Source organism: Typopeltis vanoorti, chromosome 20 (assembly GCF_054136105.1).
Source record: "Typopeltis vanoorti isolate ZY-2024b chromosome 20, IOZ_Tvanoo_1.0, whole genome shotgun sequence".
Classification (NCBI taxonomy): Eukaryota; Metazoa; Arthropoda; class Arachnida; order Uropygi; family Thelyphonidae; genus Typopeltis; species Typopeltis vanoorti.
The window spans coordinates 24,159,436-24,176,186 of record NC_143568.1 but is presented as its reverse complement, the minus strand read 5'-3'; the positions used below and the strand labels follow the sequence as shown (position 1 = coordinate 24,176,186).

The 16,751-nt window shown below is 39.7% G+C and overlaps 1 protein-coding gene and 1 pseudogene across 1 annotated transcript in view; both read right to left on the bottom strand.

The window, feature by feature from the left end:
• Positions 1 to 16,751, bottom strand: part of LOC150095284 (laminin subunit alpha-1-like) — a 1,249,242-nt gene that overhangs the window by 858,937 nt on the left and 373,554 nt on the right. The gene's annotated exons all lie outside the window — the stretch shown is intronic.
• On the bottom strand, positions 7,296 to 8,015 carry LOC150095285 (small ribosomal subunit protein uS5 pseudogene; annotated as a pseudogene).

Sequence of the window (16,751 nt, the reverse complement as noted above, 5' to 3'; positions counted from 1 at the left end):
TGTAGCATGGGTATTACAGACCGGCTGGCAGTTCTGCAAGGGTAAGATGCAAAGAACACACATATGGACAACAGCTTCATGAACTTGTAAGTCTGCACTAGGAAATTATGGCAAAATTATTGATAAACAAATTAAATGGCATATATGAGTTTTACGTCACAGTCTTTATTATTATTATTATTATCTTAAGACCCCATGGAGTCACAGACTCATCTAGGAGGTTGCTTTTTTCATTCTCTACATACACCACACTCTCAGGCAATACATTCCAATCATTCACAACTCTTCATGCAAAAAAATCTGCTTCTCACTCCCCTGCTCACGCCCTTCTTATATAGCTTAAAGGTATGACTTATTCTCCTCCAATCTCCCACCACTTTATGAAAAACCTTTTCAACATTAATCCTATAACAAACCCTTACTGACATGTATGTCTGTACCATATTATCCACTAGACTCTAAACTGCATCAGTCAACTTTTTCATATTCAACATTCCACAGATCAGAAACTATTTTTGTAAATTGCCTATGGACCTTCTCCAACATCTCTTCATCCTTTTCAAAGCAGATGATCAAATCTGTGCATAGTAGTCCATATGCAGCCTAATCAGAACCTTATGCAATAGAACTAAAAGCTACTTACTTCTACAAGTGTCCTCCACATCATTACAACTTGTGTTGTCTTCACAATTCTGGCAATTTATTTTCTAAATTTCAGATCTTTAACCACAATCACCTCCAAGATCTCTTGTTTCCTCCACCTCCAAAAATACATCCCCACCAACGGTAAATTCTACACCCCATCTTTGTTTTCCAAATATTAAAACATTACATTTTGCAACAGTCCATGTGGTTAGCCGAGTGGCTACTATGCACTTTATAACCACATGCCTGGGAAAGGAGTGTCCTGGGTTTGATTCCTATTGCTGATGTGAGCAGCTTAGGATCTTTCTCAGACATAGCCAAGTTAGCCAGTCTTGAGCATAGACTGCAGGGTTTTTCTCCCAGGTTTAACTGAAGTTTTTCCTCCCTCAAGCAGGAAACCAGCCTCAAGAACATAACACTTCTACAGACATAGGATACACTGGGAGGCATAGGGAAAACCACCTTATCATCATATAATGGTTACAGTTATAAGGAACAGAAATCCTCAACACCATGAAGGTAAAAGAGGGAAAGATTAAGAAAGAAAGAAGAGATTTTGCAACATTGAACTGGCATTCCAACTCCAGTGCCCATTCATTCAGTCTATTCATGTCTTCTTGTCAGGCCACAACATTTGCTCTACTCCTCATAGTTTGTCCCAACTTTGCATCATCTGCAAACAACTGAATATCCTCATTCAAATCTTCCCCAATATCATTAACATACAGGTTAAAGAGCAATGGCCCTAAAACAGACCCCTGAGACACACCACTAGTGACTCTCCTCTTCTGGGATATTGCTCTCCCATACACAACTGGTCAATACCTATCAGACAGCCAATCTCTAATCACTAGTGCACAACTGATTGGAGATGCATTATTGTAATGTACTAGTGTAATATCCAAACCCATCCACTCTAGTTTGACTACCAACTTATCATGAGGTAATCTATTAAAAGCCTTTGCAAAGTCTAAGCATACTACTGTGTATTCATCTCCCACATCCATTGCTGCTGTCACCTTATTGTAATAAGTAAGTAGATTACTAAAACATGACCTCCCTTTAGCAAATCCATACTGTCTAGCAAAAATAATACCATTGTTGTCGACCTAATTCTGGATCTTGATTCTCATGAATCTTTCCAACAATATAATCACAACACCTGACACACAGATTGACCTATAATTTGATGATTGAATTCTGTCACCTTCTTCATGAAAAGTACAGTCTTGATTTCCTTCCACTCCTTTGGAATTTGATCAAATCTAATTGTCATTCTATTGGACACTTGCTAACACCACAACATAAGAGGGAGGGAGTGATAAAATGAAAGGCACTTCTCCAGCAGTACGTGAACACATGGATATTCTCTTCACAGAAGAGAAGATTATCACCATTCAAGAGTCATTTAACCCCAAAAATTATTGGGTATATGCCTCAGATGGTCACACAGCAAGTACCATAGCATCCAGGATTCAGAAATAATCACCCAGCGTTAGTGATTGTTTGGTGGGGAGGAGACATATCAGGGGTATCCAAGTTGCATTTATGTGAGAAAGGGGTCAAAAAAGTATATCAAGATACTGTGTTTTAACCTGTGGTATGGTCCCTGAATAACACCTTGTTTCACAGCATGCAGCGGACCTTCCGGACTCAAATCCTGCACACATGGCAAGGGCCACATAGCAGGGACTGTACTGAAAGCTGTAAATGATTTATTGATAGATTAAAGGTTTATGTACTGTTCCAATTGTAACAGCATTTATGGCTAGACTAGGTACTTGTCATAGTAGTATAAAATCTAGCACAAAACTCAATCTTTTAGAGGAACTGATCAAGATACTGTGTTTTAACCTGTGGTATGGTCCCTGAATAACACCTTGTTTCACAGCATGCAGCGGACCTTCCGGACTCAAATCCTGCACACATGGCAAGGGCCACATAGCAGGGACTGTACTGAAAGCTGTAAATGATTTATTGATAGATTAAAGGTTTATGTACTGTTCCAATTGTAACAGCATTTATGGCTAGACTAGGTACTTGTCATAGTAGTATAAAATCTAGCACAAAACTCAATCTTTTAGAGGAACTGAAACTTTTCATGCTACTCACTTAAAGAGTACCATTCTTGACAGTGAATGCCTTACTGCTAATAGTAAATGATATAAAATAACTTAAAATCAACAACAAAACTATTAATTAAATTAAATAATTATTCTTAAGAGCACAGCTCCAAAATACTTCCATTCATCATTGTGAAACTAGTGAGACTATCAGCATTATATGTATATATATCTTACAGGCTGATTGCCTGTCAGATAATATCTGCTCTTCAGCTATAGGTTTGAATCCTGCTATTGGGAATGTGATTGTCTTTAGGTGGGAGATGAATTTTGCTCTCTAATATGAGATCACTTTCCAGCTTACTTCACATGTGAAGTAGCTTGAAAAAGTTTCAGATTTGGTCGGTGGGGGTTTCTGGACTAACCAGGTTTATATTTAAAATAACTTGGTATCTTTAGCATATATTATACTCAAGGTAAAAAACTTTCTACATCTATCTCTCATCTTGAGATTTTTATTTAATAAGGTCAAAGCACCTTATGGTAACTTGTGTTGGTAAAATATTTATAAGCTCTGCATAACTTAAAACTTAGTATTTCTTAGCCTGGCTCCCACTGATGAGACCTCAATAAAGGTCGAAACCGGTCTGGGTAGTGGCCCCTTGCCTTTAATACATAGCATCATACATCTCCTCAAAAAGAGATGGGCTGTGCATTAAGGGTAAATATTAAGAATAGTGATCAGAGCTTATTCTACCTTTACCACGAGTTGCCTTGGACTTGCACTACGTGCAGTGGCAGCTAGACTTGCAACACTTGCAGGCACAAACTTGACTGACTTGTCTTTGCTTACTTGGGAAATGGTGTAAAAAACCAAGTTTATATTTAAAATAACTTGGTATCTTTAACATATATTATACCCTAGGTAAAAAACTTTCTACATGTAAATAAAATATAAAAATAAATGAATAAAATTCAAATTAAGAAAAAATATTCATTAGTACCACCCATAGTATTAATGTACCATAGTTTCCAACATTTCGTAGGTGGAAGTCACAAAAAAATAAAAAATAATAATAAATGATAATAATAATAATAGTAATGATTTTCTTCTCTCCCCCTATTGGTTGGTGGGTAGCACGAGATGTTGATAATGATAGTGATGATCTTCACTTTTTGTGCAATTAATTTTACAATTTGGTAACGTGAATGTGTAGTAGATGTCCCATTATGATATTTCTCCTTATTTTTAATATATATAGTATTTCCTTTTTTTCTTCTACTTTTCTTAATACATCTTTATTTGTGGCTTTATGTCCATGCAATCTTCAGAATTAAGCACAAACACTACACTGAATGCTAAAAGTCTTATTTTTTTTATTATTTATTATTTTTTAAAAAAAATCTTTATGTCTCTGATCAACAGAAGGCCTTCAGAAAAAGCTTTCAATAGAAAGTGCTCATTCGTATTCAATGATTTTCTTTTTTTAACCTAGTGCTGGTGAGGTGGGAAAATGTAACAAAAGTGTTAAGGTGGGGTCCCACAGACCCACCCAAATAATGCAGTGTATTATAGAAATCCATATCTTTTTAATCAATATTAGATAACGTATTGTTTAAGTGTCCTGTAATTTTACAGAATAAAAATGCAGATCCATAAAATTAACTGATGGTTACTGACTAATTCTAAATCAATTTCACTATCATCATCTCCGCTAAACGGCTCCTCATCTGTCAAAGTGTCATCTATAAGTTGACGTAACCTCTATTCTTCCTGCTCATAACTCATCTGGTAAAAAAAAAAAAGATATTATTCTGAAAATATTCTCTAAATATTTACGAAAACATATTTGCACACTAAACGTGCTTGCATGCAACAGCCTGTCATCTATGGTGTTGAGTAGCAGGTTACAGGAGAGGAAGCTATACTTGAGGCATGACACACTGCCATGCATTGTTAAAAAGTTATAGTCAATTTAAAATCTTTGGGGTCTGTGACACCCCACCTTACTAACGGCGGGTTAACAGTAAGAGCGTTCTTTTCTTTTGGCCTTTTTTCCTTGCACTATTCCTATTCTCATGTCTTTTCCACATTGTTTATCTGATGAAGGCTTATTGGATAGATAAATTCTTTTACTGATATTTATAATTTGCTCTCTATTCCAGCTATATTTCATTACTTTAGTTCTTTTCTTTGTTGTTGTTGTTCATTAACTGTCGTAAGGTTCTGAAATTTGGTAGGCAACAATGGGATGCAAACTATACACTTGGCACTTCTGGGAAATTTTGAGGAGATAAGACACCTTGGAGTGGTGGTAGACAAGGATCTGAAGTTTTGAGGTCACACTGCACAAGTTGTGAAGACATCACATCAAATTATGGCAATGATGCAGAGGACCTTAACTTGAAGAAATAGAGGTTCTGGTTCCATTGTATAAGGACTTGATCAGTCTCATAATTGGTATTTGAAATGCAGGATGTGAGGACAGATTGACGGAATAAGTGTTGTAAACAAAAGGAAGAGAGGAGATATGACTGAGATATCTACAAGGGTGGTCTGAAAAGTTCTCGGCCTCAACCATAGATGACAATTTTTTTAGAAAAAAAAAATTTTTTTTCTAAAGTTGGTACATCTGTCATAAGCATCCATGTGAAATTGTAAGTCATTCTATCAAGTAGTTTGTTTTATACAGCTGTCTGAAGCAAAACTGTTGTGTGTATCCCTTGAAATGAATAAAATTGAGTATCGTGCGGTTATAAAATTCTTTGTAAAAGAAGGTTTAACGTTTTAACGCGAAAGAAATGCATTCAAAATTTATAAAAGTTTATGGGCACTCTTCTCCTTCATTATTCACGATATGGTATTAGATGACCGGAGAGTCAAAGTGAGTGAAATTGTTGAGACTACAGACATTTAAAAAGAATGTGTAGGATATATTATGCATGAAGAATTGCATATGAAAAGCTTTGCGCAAGATGGGTGCAGCACTTGCTCACAGCAGATCAAAAACGCAGTCGCATGAAATCTCTTAACAGTGCTTGGAGCATTTTAACAAGAATAAAACTGATTTTGTGCATCGATTTATTACTATGGATGAGACTTGGATTCACCATTACACACCAGAATCCAAACAGCAGTCTAAACAGTGGACAGAAGCCAGTTGTTCAGCACTAAAAAAGATAAAGTTGGTTCCAACAGCAGGAAAGGTCATGACATCGGTGTTTTGGATTGCTAAAGACATTTTGTTTATTAATTATCTTGAAAAGGGTAAAACAATAACTTGGAAATATTATTCCGATCTTTTAACCAGACTACATGAAAAAATTCATGAGAAAAGACCCAGTTTGCAGAAGAAAAAGTCATCTTTCATCAGGACAATGCACCTGCCCACAAAAGTGATTTGGTAATGGGAAATTTGAGGGATCTGCACTATGAATTGTTGGAACATCCACCCTATTTCCCAGATTTAGCTCCCTCTGACTTCTATATCTCTTCCCAAAACTCTTCCTCACTGGTCAGTGTTTTTCTTCAATTCAAGAGGTGATTGTAGCTGTAGAGGGAAATTTACAGATCTTACTAAGAACCACTACAGAGATGGGATAATGATGCTGGAGCATCACTGGAATAAATATATTAATCTCAAGGGAGATTATGTTGGAAAATAAAAATAACTTTGAAATTATAAATTCGTTTTTTCATTGTTAGGCCGAGAACTTTTCAGACTACCCTCGTAAGTTGGTAAAGGGTTGTTAACAGGTTAATGTGGAAAAATATTTTTTGTAGAATGGGGAAGGAGATAGAACAAGTGGACATACCTGGAAGTTGTATATGGAGGGTGTGAGCAGGGGCATAAGGTTCTTTGCATGGACTGTGGTTGGTGGAATGCTTTGCCTGCCATTGTGGTGAATGCAGACATATTATTATTATTATTATTATTATTATTATTATTATTATTATTATTATTATTATTATTATTATTTTTGCCAGGGAGTCCAAAGACTCATCAAGGGAGGACACCTGCTCTACAACTCTGTCTCCACCAACTGACTCCAACTACACCAACAGCATCTACCACTGATCACCACCACTACTATTTCCACAGACAATCACAAACATCCATGTCCACGGAGGGATTCAAACCCGCAGCCCTTTGGCTGGAGAGCGGATACGCTAACCACTCGGCCAGCCTGGCTGGCATTGAATGAGTTTAAAGCACAGTTTGATGGGCATTGTGTGTAACAGTGTTTGCCTCCTGTGATAATTCTTTAGACTCCACGGAGGTCTTCTATTTCTCCTGGTATTAATAATGATGAATAAACTGATGTTTGTTCAACTCTGCAAGTGATTCTTGTAGTTCTTTCTCATTTTCTCTTATTTCTGCTATATCATGCAAATCTTTTCATACCAACTATAGAGCCTATAATTAATCTTTATTCCACTAATGATATTTTTCTTTGAGCCCTCTTGAATCCATATCCTCTTCAATGTAAGTATCAAAAATTGTGGTGAGAGCTCACATTCTTGCCTGAAAATCTTTCTTATTTTACCTTCGTTCCCTTGTTTCTCTTATAACTGCAGTTTGATTTTTATATAGTTGATCTTCTGTCACTGTTATCTATATTCAGATTTTTAAGGGCTTTGAACATGATATTGCAGTCAATGTTATGCCACAAATCAGGAGTGAGATAGCTGTATGCCTGTTGAATTGCCAGATAAGTTGCTTTTGCAAAATTCCCAAGAGTTGAAGTAGACCCACTTGCAGATGTGTAGCAGTCTTCAATTCCAGCCATAGTTAACAACTTTTTAGGGACTGGAGCAGAAACAATACCTGTACCTCTAGGAGCAGGTATAAGTCTCATCAAAACACTTCCACACTTGCCAGTTACCTTGCAGGGAACAGTGTGGGGTTTCCCAATATTGTTTCCCCAGTATCCTCTGCGCACAAGTATTACTGATAGTTTAGCCAAAATGATTGCTCCTCGAATAGCTGTAGCTACTTCTTTGGAACATTTAATTCCAAGACCTACATGGCCATTTGAGTCTCCTATTGCTACGAAAGCCTTAAATCTAGTTCTCTGACCAGCACGAGTTTGTTTCTGAGCAGGCATAATCTTGAGAACTTCATCTTTTAATGAGGAACCCAGGAAAAAATCTATTATTTCAAATTCCTTGATGGGAAGTGAAAACAAATAGATATCTTCAATTGTCTTTATTTTCCCATCCTTAACAAGTCTTCCCAGCTTTGTCACTGGTATCCACTCTTTCTCACCTTCCTTTCCTCGTCCTCGACCATGTTTCAAAAGCATTTTCTATACCAAGGAATGCTATGAGAATGAATGTATTTATTCTAAATGCTTTTTTTTCATCTGAAGAGTAATATAGCTTCTCTTAGTCTTCTATTTCTCCTGAAGCCAAATTGGTCATCAGGTAGATTTTCTTCTATTTTGCTTTTGATATTATTATTATTATGTGACACCTCCAGGGAGTTCAGAGACTCATCAAGGGAGGACACCTATTCTATAACTCTCCATCTCCACCACTCAAATCCACTAACTACAACGAACCGTAACTACCTCCATCATCTACACCAATGCCATCTACTACTGACCACCACCCACTAGTATTTTCGCAGACAATCACAAACATCCATGCCTATGGTGGGATTCGAACCCGCAGCCTTTTGGTTGGAGAGCAGATACGCTGACCACTCGCCAACCAGGCCAGCAATATATAGCACTGGAATTATATACTGCCAATAGCATGGCAGTATATAATTCCAGTTGGGATTTTAAGAACAATGTGAGATAACAGACTTATCATTATTATTGCGTGCCACCTCCAGGGAATCCAGAGACTCATCGAAGGAGGACACCTACTTTACAACTCGCCATTTCCACCACTCAAATCCACTAACTACAACGAACCACAACTATCCCTTCGTCATCTTCAGTGATCTTCACATGCTCATGACGTTAAATTTTTTTTTTTTTGTTGTTTGTTTGTTTGGTATTGCAACTGCTAACTTAATGCTTTGCCCAAAATGTTTTGGAATTTCTTCAGTGGTGCATATTTGATTAATCAATTTAAATATTTCACATTTTTGCTTCTTTGCCCAGAGCTTGTATAATTTCTCATGGGATATAGTCTATTTCTGGCACTTGGCTTACCTTGTTTTAAATCTTTTAGGACCTTATCAAATTTTGACTTTAAGAAAAGTGAGCACTTTTCATTTTTTCATTTGAATTCTCTACCAGTATTTCTTCTTCTCAGAGCAATTAATCTAATTTCACTCCTCTACATTCCCTCCTCTCTCTCTCTCTCTCCTCACTGGTTCTTTGTTATTTAATTGGTATATGAATGATATTGGGAAGGATTTAATATGTGACATACAGCTATTTGCTGATGATGCAAAGATAGATAAGGGTAATCAGGAATGCTGCTGATATGTAGTATTTGCAGAATAATTTGAATAGGCTGGAATTATGGGCATGTCAAAATTGCTGTCAATTCACTGTTAGTGAATTGACAGGTCATGTCAAATCATGCCATTCATTGTAATTAGATATTCAATGCTGTATTATATTGGTGGGATTTTGTTAGAAGAAATTGATCAGATTTGGAATTGTGGAGTTTTAGTAGATAGGAAGTTGAAGTTCAAGGACCATATACTAAAGATTGCAAATAGAACTCAGAGAATAATTGCAATGCTGAAATGAGCCCAGACATGTAAAAATAAAGAAGTTATTTTGTTTCTTTACACGACCCTGGTGAGACCTCACTTGGACTACTGTGCGCAGGTCTAGTCTCCTGGTTTCCGTGCTAATTCTGATACAGTGAAGAGAGTGCAAAGGAGAATGTTAAAAATTATTTCTGGATTGTGAAATATTGATTATGAGGACATATTGAGAATTTGTAGACTTCAGATACTATCAAACAGGATAAAGAGATGTGATATGATTGAGACTTACAAACTTCTGAAAGGGTCATACAGGATTTCAGTAGATGGAAATTTTCATTTTATGGAGAGTGAAGAATGAATAAGGGTATCCTTGGAAATCGAGAATGAATGCTATCAAGAAGGGTGGGGGTGGCTAGATTTTTCTCTCATAGAATGGTGCAAAAGAAGTGGAAAGATAATGTAGAGGAAGATCTGAAGGAGAAAAATCTAGACAAAGGTGCAGTCTACAATATAAACAAGTGGAGAAGACTCATCAAAAACAGCAACCGCATATAAAAATTAGACCAGATGAAGAAGAAGAAGAAGAGTGGTGCAAGATTGGAATGGACTGCCACTGGACTGCCATTGGTGTGCAAGTAGTGTGAATGAATTCAAGAACAAGTATGACAGCTGGTCAATGAGTCTCTGACTCCCTGTAGTTCTCTCTTAATAATAATAATACAGTAGTATCTCACTAATCTGAACCTCTTTGGTCCGAACCCTCCAGTAATCCGAAATGCAGTTTGAAAGAAAAAAAGTTTTATTTATTAGGTATTATTATTTTGTGTACTATTAATAATTAAGGGTGTAGCATTCTTAGTTGCTGCTGCTTGGGAAGCCGTCGAACCTGAGGCAACTGTAGCGTCATGGAAAGAACTGTGGCCTTCTAGAATTTACCGAGATAACTACAGTGATACACAAAAAAGAAGAAATTCAAAACATGCATAATTTGGTTAAAAATATAAATCCAGATGTTGAAATTTCACAAACAGATGTTACAGAATGGATTACAGGTAGAACTGAAAGTGAATTTGAAATCAGATCAGACACTGAAATTATAAATATAAATATGGCACTAGAATAAATTAGAACATGATGCTGACAATAAAGAACTCGAAGAAAAAAAAAGTAAAACATGAAGAGGCAGTTGACAGTTTTAATACGTGTATTGAATGGACTAAGCAGAATTATATGCCATTCCACAAAATTTTATTGCTAATGCAGCTCTGAGAAGAAGCATTCGAAAAAAGTTTAGCTTCCAAGAAGCAAAAGAAAATCAGAACAATACAATTCTGATTTTTTTTTTGTGTTATTTTATAAAACTTTTTTTGTGTTGCGTACAAGAAAGTGATATTTTTTATGCAAATTAAGTTATGTACTGAACTGTAGAAAGTATTTTTACCTTGGGTGTAATTATGTTAAAGATCCCAAGCAATTTTAAACTTGGTTTTACTCCATTTTTCCCAAGTAAGCAAACAGACAAAAATGTCAAGTTTGCGCCTGCAAGTGATGCAAGATAAGCTGATCCTACAGGTACTGCAAGACCAGGGCAACTCGTGGTAGACGTGGAACAAGCTCCGATCACTAATCTTAATATTTACCCTTAATGCCAAAACACATCTCCAATAAGGGGATGTATGATGTTTTGTATTAAAGGAAAGTTAGAACACCTTATGGTAACTTGTTTTGGTAAAATACTTACAAGCTCTGTATTACTAAATCTTGGTATTTCTAGCCTAGCTCCCACTGATGAGACCTCGATAAAGGTCGAAACCGGTCTGGGTAGTGGCCCCCTGCCTTTAATACAAAACATCATACATCCCCTTATTGGAGATGTGTTTTGGCATTAAGGGTAAATATTAAGATTAGTGATCGGAGCTTGTTCCACGTCTACCACGAGTTGCCCTGGTCTTGCACTACCTGTAGGATCAGCTTGTCTTGCATCACTTGCAGGCGCAAACTTGACATTTTTGTCTGTTTGCTTACTTGGGAAAAATGGAGTAAAACCAAGTTTAAAATTGCTTGGGATCTTTAACATAATTACACCCAAGGTAAAAATACTTTCTACATTTAGATCTCCTCCTGAGATTTTTATTTAATAAGGTTAGAACACCTTATGGTAACTTGTTTTGGTAAAATACTTACAAGCTCTGTATTACTAAATCTTGGTATTTCTAGCCTAGCTCCCACTGATGAGACCTATTCGCCAAGACGTGAAAGAGAGCTCCAGTTCCAGTTCGAAGAAGAAAGAACCTGTGCCTACCAGTCCAAAAGAGGATCCAGTTCCTGCAGCCCGAAGAGAGAGCTCCATGCTCAGATTCCTCTGTAGAACCCAAGCTTTGGTAAGACCTCTTTCTCTTTTTTTCTCCTTATCTGTTGTTTTGCCCACATTTTCTGGTCTCGCTTTGTTTGCCGCGAGGAACGCCCTGCGTTCCTCGACTTTGCCCTCCCTTACATCCCCTCTCTACAATTAGTAGTCAGGAATTTCTGTAACTATGTCACATTTTTTGCCTAGAACTAAGACGCTCGGTATCGAGCTCACGAAGCCTGTAGATCAGCGGACGTTAGCGGGAGCTCTAATCGAGACAGTAGGGGCTGAAAATATATACGGATTCATACCATACGGGAACAATAGATTTCAAGTAGTGGTCAAAAACGACCTAACAAAAAATAAATTACTAGAAGGTTTTATTTGTTGTGGACAAACAATCAGACCATTCCTCGTAGGAAGCCTACGCAAAACGCTAAAAATAACCAGGTTTCCACTAGAATACCTAGAGAATGAACCTGAAGTCAAGAAATTCTTCAGTCAATGGGGGGAAATCCATGAGATTAAAGCACTTGAGCACACCGACTATAAAGGATGGAAAACAGGAGACGTTGAAATCCAGATTGACATGAAAAAAGAAGTCCCCAATTTTGTTTTTTTGGGGGGAACGAGGGTAATGGTGAACTACCCAGGTGTGAAAAAAAGGTGCTTTAGATGTAACTCGGAGGAACACCTTGGGGCAGATTGCCCTCGAATACAATGCAGAAATTGCAAATCGTCAAAGCATAAATTAGAAAGCTGTACAGAACCCTGTATTAAGTGTGGGGGCTCTGACCCACAAAGTGGACACATGTCCGAACAAGACACACTCAGAAGCAATAGGAGGGACCATAACACCGATTAGGGCTACGCCCATCGGGAACCCTGAGAAAGTATCAAGGAGCGATTTTCCGGAGCTCGGCCAACAGACTGAAAAGGAAGCAGCAACGGAAACGAAAACCCCAAAGATACCCAAGGCATGCCGCCACACACAGAACATCACCAGCATCAATGTGGCAAACCATGAAGCTTGCAGGAAAGAGGAAGAGGTCACACCCAGTTCCCCAATAAAGCACACAAGAGAAACGGAATCACAGGAAAAGAAAAAAGCGAAACAAAGCAGCATGATATCATCGGAGGACGAAACAGAGTACACAGAGACCACAGGTCAACGTCGAACAATAGGCGCAAAGCCCCTCGACAATGACGTTACAATGTTAGAGAGCCTACCCCAGTAATGGATCAATTGGCACAACCCCAAGTCCACGAAATGGACTCTGACGAAGACAAGGACTCTACAGACAGGCTCGTCATTGTCTCAGATGCTCAAAGTGCAACCAGCTCCGACGAGGAACCAGAACCGACTTTCATAAAACAAACACCAGATAACGCCCCCCCCCTCATTCTAACACCACCATGGAAGTTAAAATCGCAACCTTAAACACTAACGGACTACGCAACCCCTTTACGCAAAGCACTGTCTGGAGGCTAATGTTAACACACAAAATTAATATCCTCCTTATACAAGAAACCCATTTCTATAAGCATTGGGACGTGGAGAACTTCTCAAGAAGCTATCCGGTCACCAGCTACTGGTGCTTCGGGGACGCTCACTCGCGAGGGGTGGGGATACTAATTCGTCCCCTAATCGCGGGGGGGTTCTTCAACGTCCAAAAAGACGCCACAGGACGCCTAGTAACGGTGGACTGGAAGTACGGTGGCCGTACCATCCGACTTGCTGCAGTTTACGCCCCGAACAATCCATACCACAGAATTGGTTTCTTCTCTGCCCTTGAAAACTATCTCCTGGGAGCAGAACACCTAATAGTTGCAGGAGACTGGAACTGTGTGGAAGACACACGTCTAGACAAAATAGGCGGGAACGCAAACACCGGAACTGGCGGCATTGCCGCTTTAAATCGATGCTGTATAAATTTTGACCTCGTCGATATCTGGAGGCGGAATAACCCCGCCAAAGTAGAAACTACGTGGGGCCGCGGCCAGATATCGACAAGACTAGACAGGGTGTACGTGTCCCAAAACCTGGAACAATATGTTCAGAGGATACGTCACACCGCAGTGCATAACTTGACAACCGACCACAAGATGGTCATACTAAAAATCATGCTCCCAGAGGTGATGGAAACAGCCAGAGGTCCTTGGAGGCTCCCTCCCACCTTCCCCAGTCTTTTCAGTGACCAGCTACAGAACCTCTGTGACAGATGGACAAACACCAACTGGGACTGGAAAAACTGGCTGACCTTCAAGAGGCAGGCTAGGGAACTGTTCCAAATATGTGGACGTGAAAGGGCCTACCAAAAACGCAAACGGCTGAGGGATCTCTACAGGGAACTCGGCTGGTACTGGACAAACAAACGGAGCGGAGTTCCCTGCGGAGATCTCATCAGACAAGTAGAAATAGAACTGCAGCAAGAGCGGCAGAGTAGAGTCGAGGACCTCGACTTTCGAACGAGACTCAAACTAAACTCTATCTCAGACATTTGGAAACACCTTCCGCCGCATTCTACAACCAACAACGGGTGGCGGCTAATGATGAGAAAACGATTCACCAGATCGAGGAGAAGGGCCAGATTTTACGCTCAACCCACGAAATACTCCGTCACTTTCATCAGCAGTATATCGGTATCTTCTCTGACCGGCAGGGCACGGATGACTTCAGTGAGTGGGACGCAACACGTTTTCCCGATCATCTTAGTGCCCTGCAGGACAGGCTGATAACTGCAGCCGAATTAAAGGCCACATGCAGAATGATGAAAACAAAGAAGACCCCAGGGCCAGACGGACTGGGGATAGAATTCTACAGATCTATCTGGGAATTTGCATTGGCAGCATTAATAAACATCTTTAACGAATTCCTCACTTCGGGAAACATCCCCAAGGAATTCGTTAAGAGCCACACCATCTTTATCCCCAAGAAAGACCGAGATCGGACTTTGTGGAATAACTGCCGTCCAATCTCCCTAACCAACGTAGACTACAAGATTTTTGCAAAAATTATCTGCACGCGCCTTAAGGGCGGTATCGAAAAAATAATAACAAGCTCACAGGTCTACGGGATCCCTGGTAGATCTATGGAATTCAATCTCTTTTTGTTAAGAGACTTGATCAAACTGGCCAAAGAGAAAAAATACCCCCTGGCACTTCTCTCCACCGACCTGGAGAAAGCGTTTGACAGCGTCAACCACAGGTACTTGCAGAACATCCTACAAAAAACAGGCGTGGGCCGGAGACTTCGGCGTACAATTAAAAACATGTATGCGGAAGCCACGACCCAACTATCTATTAATGGGTTTCTAACAGAACCAATCCGCATAAAGAGAGGGGTTAGGCAAGGCTGCCCGCTAAGCCCCCTCCTCTTCTCCCTAGTATTAGAACCCCTAATCAAAAGAATTGATAACACCCCCGCAATTAACGGTATTCCACTGCCCCAAGGCTCCAGACAATGCAAAATAGTGGCATATGCGGACGATGCAGTGGCTACACTCAGAGACTCTGAGTCCATCTATATCTATCTGCACACGCTGCAAAAATTCAGCATAGTCAGTGGTCTTCGCGTTAACGCACAAAAAACCAAAATCAAAAGTTTCGGAAATTTCCATAGCATTGGACTTCCCTACAGTTTAACGCTACAGACACAGCCCCTAACTATACTAGGCGTGCCCTTTTCAGACACCCTAGCACTACCAATCCAAAAATTGCAGGAGACAAGCAGGGAAAGGATAAGGCTGTTCAAACCAACCTTCTTCTCCTTTTATGGCAGAGCGACAGTAATAAAAACAATCGTCACCCCAATGCTGATGCACACTGTCAATATCACAGGCATCACACTGGCACAAGAAAATAAATTATCAAAAGAACTCCTGGATTTCTTCTGGAATGGGAGAAAACGCGAAGTAAAGAAAGAATACCTACAACTCAAACAAGAAGAAGGGGGTTATGCTCTGCCCAATCACAAAAGCATGCTACAAGCAAACACGTTCAAAACCGTACGGAAGGCCTTAAACTCCAACCACATTTCTGGCCTACTAATTAGATATTTTATAGGACTTTTCCTCCCCCTCTTTGGGATCACGGACTATGCTGGACCCCGCGCAAGGGGGGTGCCCAAGTGGTACCGTACAGTAGTGAAATCGATCACAACACTCAGAGACAGAGGAATAGCAATCCTCACACACAAACCCAAAGCAGTATACTGGGATTTCTTCCAACTTTCCAGGCGTGATACACCCAATCTTAGTACAAATAATGAAATTCTCTTCAGAAACATCAAAAATAGCTGGGGACAGCCTTTTCATCGGGATCTAGCCTGGAGAATAGCCTACGGGTGGCTCCCGGTGAAACAGGTGAAATCCCGGTATGTACCTAACCCATGCGACCCATTCTGCGATGTCTGCCGGGACGTGGAAACGGTGGACCACTTCTTTTATTTTTGCCCACCAGCCCAACGCATCTGGCGGAGACTCAGCATAGCATTGGGAATCCCCATGCTGACAGTAGAAGAGGTCGTAAGACTACAATTCCCACCACCAGTCCGAAAAACCCAAAAGTTCGCTATCTTCCTAATCAATGTACTAAAATATCACATCTGGAAAGTACGGAAAAAATCCCAGGTACGAGACGCAAATTTAATGTATGCAAGAATAAGGAAAGGTTTCTTTTTCTACTTACCCAAATTTCTTGCACAAGAAAGGCACTTACTAGGAGACTTTAAATTTGTGAATCAATACTGCAAACCACCGACAATAAGCTTTCTTATACAGGGACGCATCAAGCCCTGTATATCTCTTTAAAACCCAAAAAACCCACCATTCCCCCCCCACACCCCAGGAAAAAGAATAACCACTCTGTCTCCCCTAGCCACAAAGCTTTCGCTGGCACGGTTTCTTTACTCCAAACAAGGGGGGGGAGAGCTGAGAACCCGGGCGGCGAAGGCTTACTGCGAGGCGGTGCCGCTCCTCGTGAGCGGCATCTCCCGGGCCAGTCTCTTCCCCATTC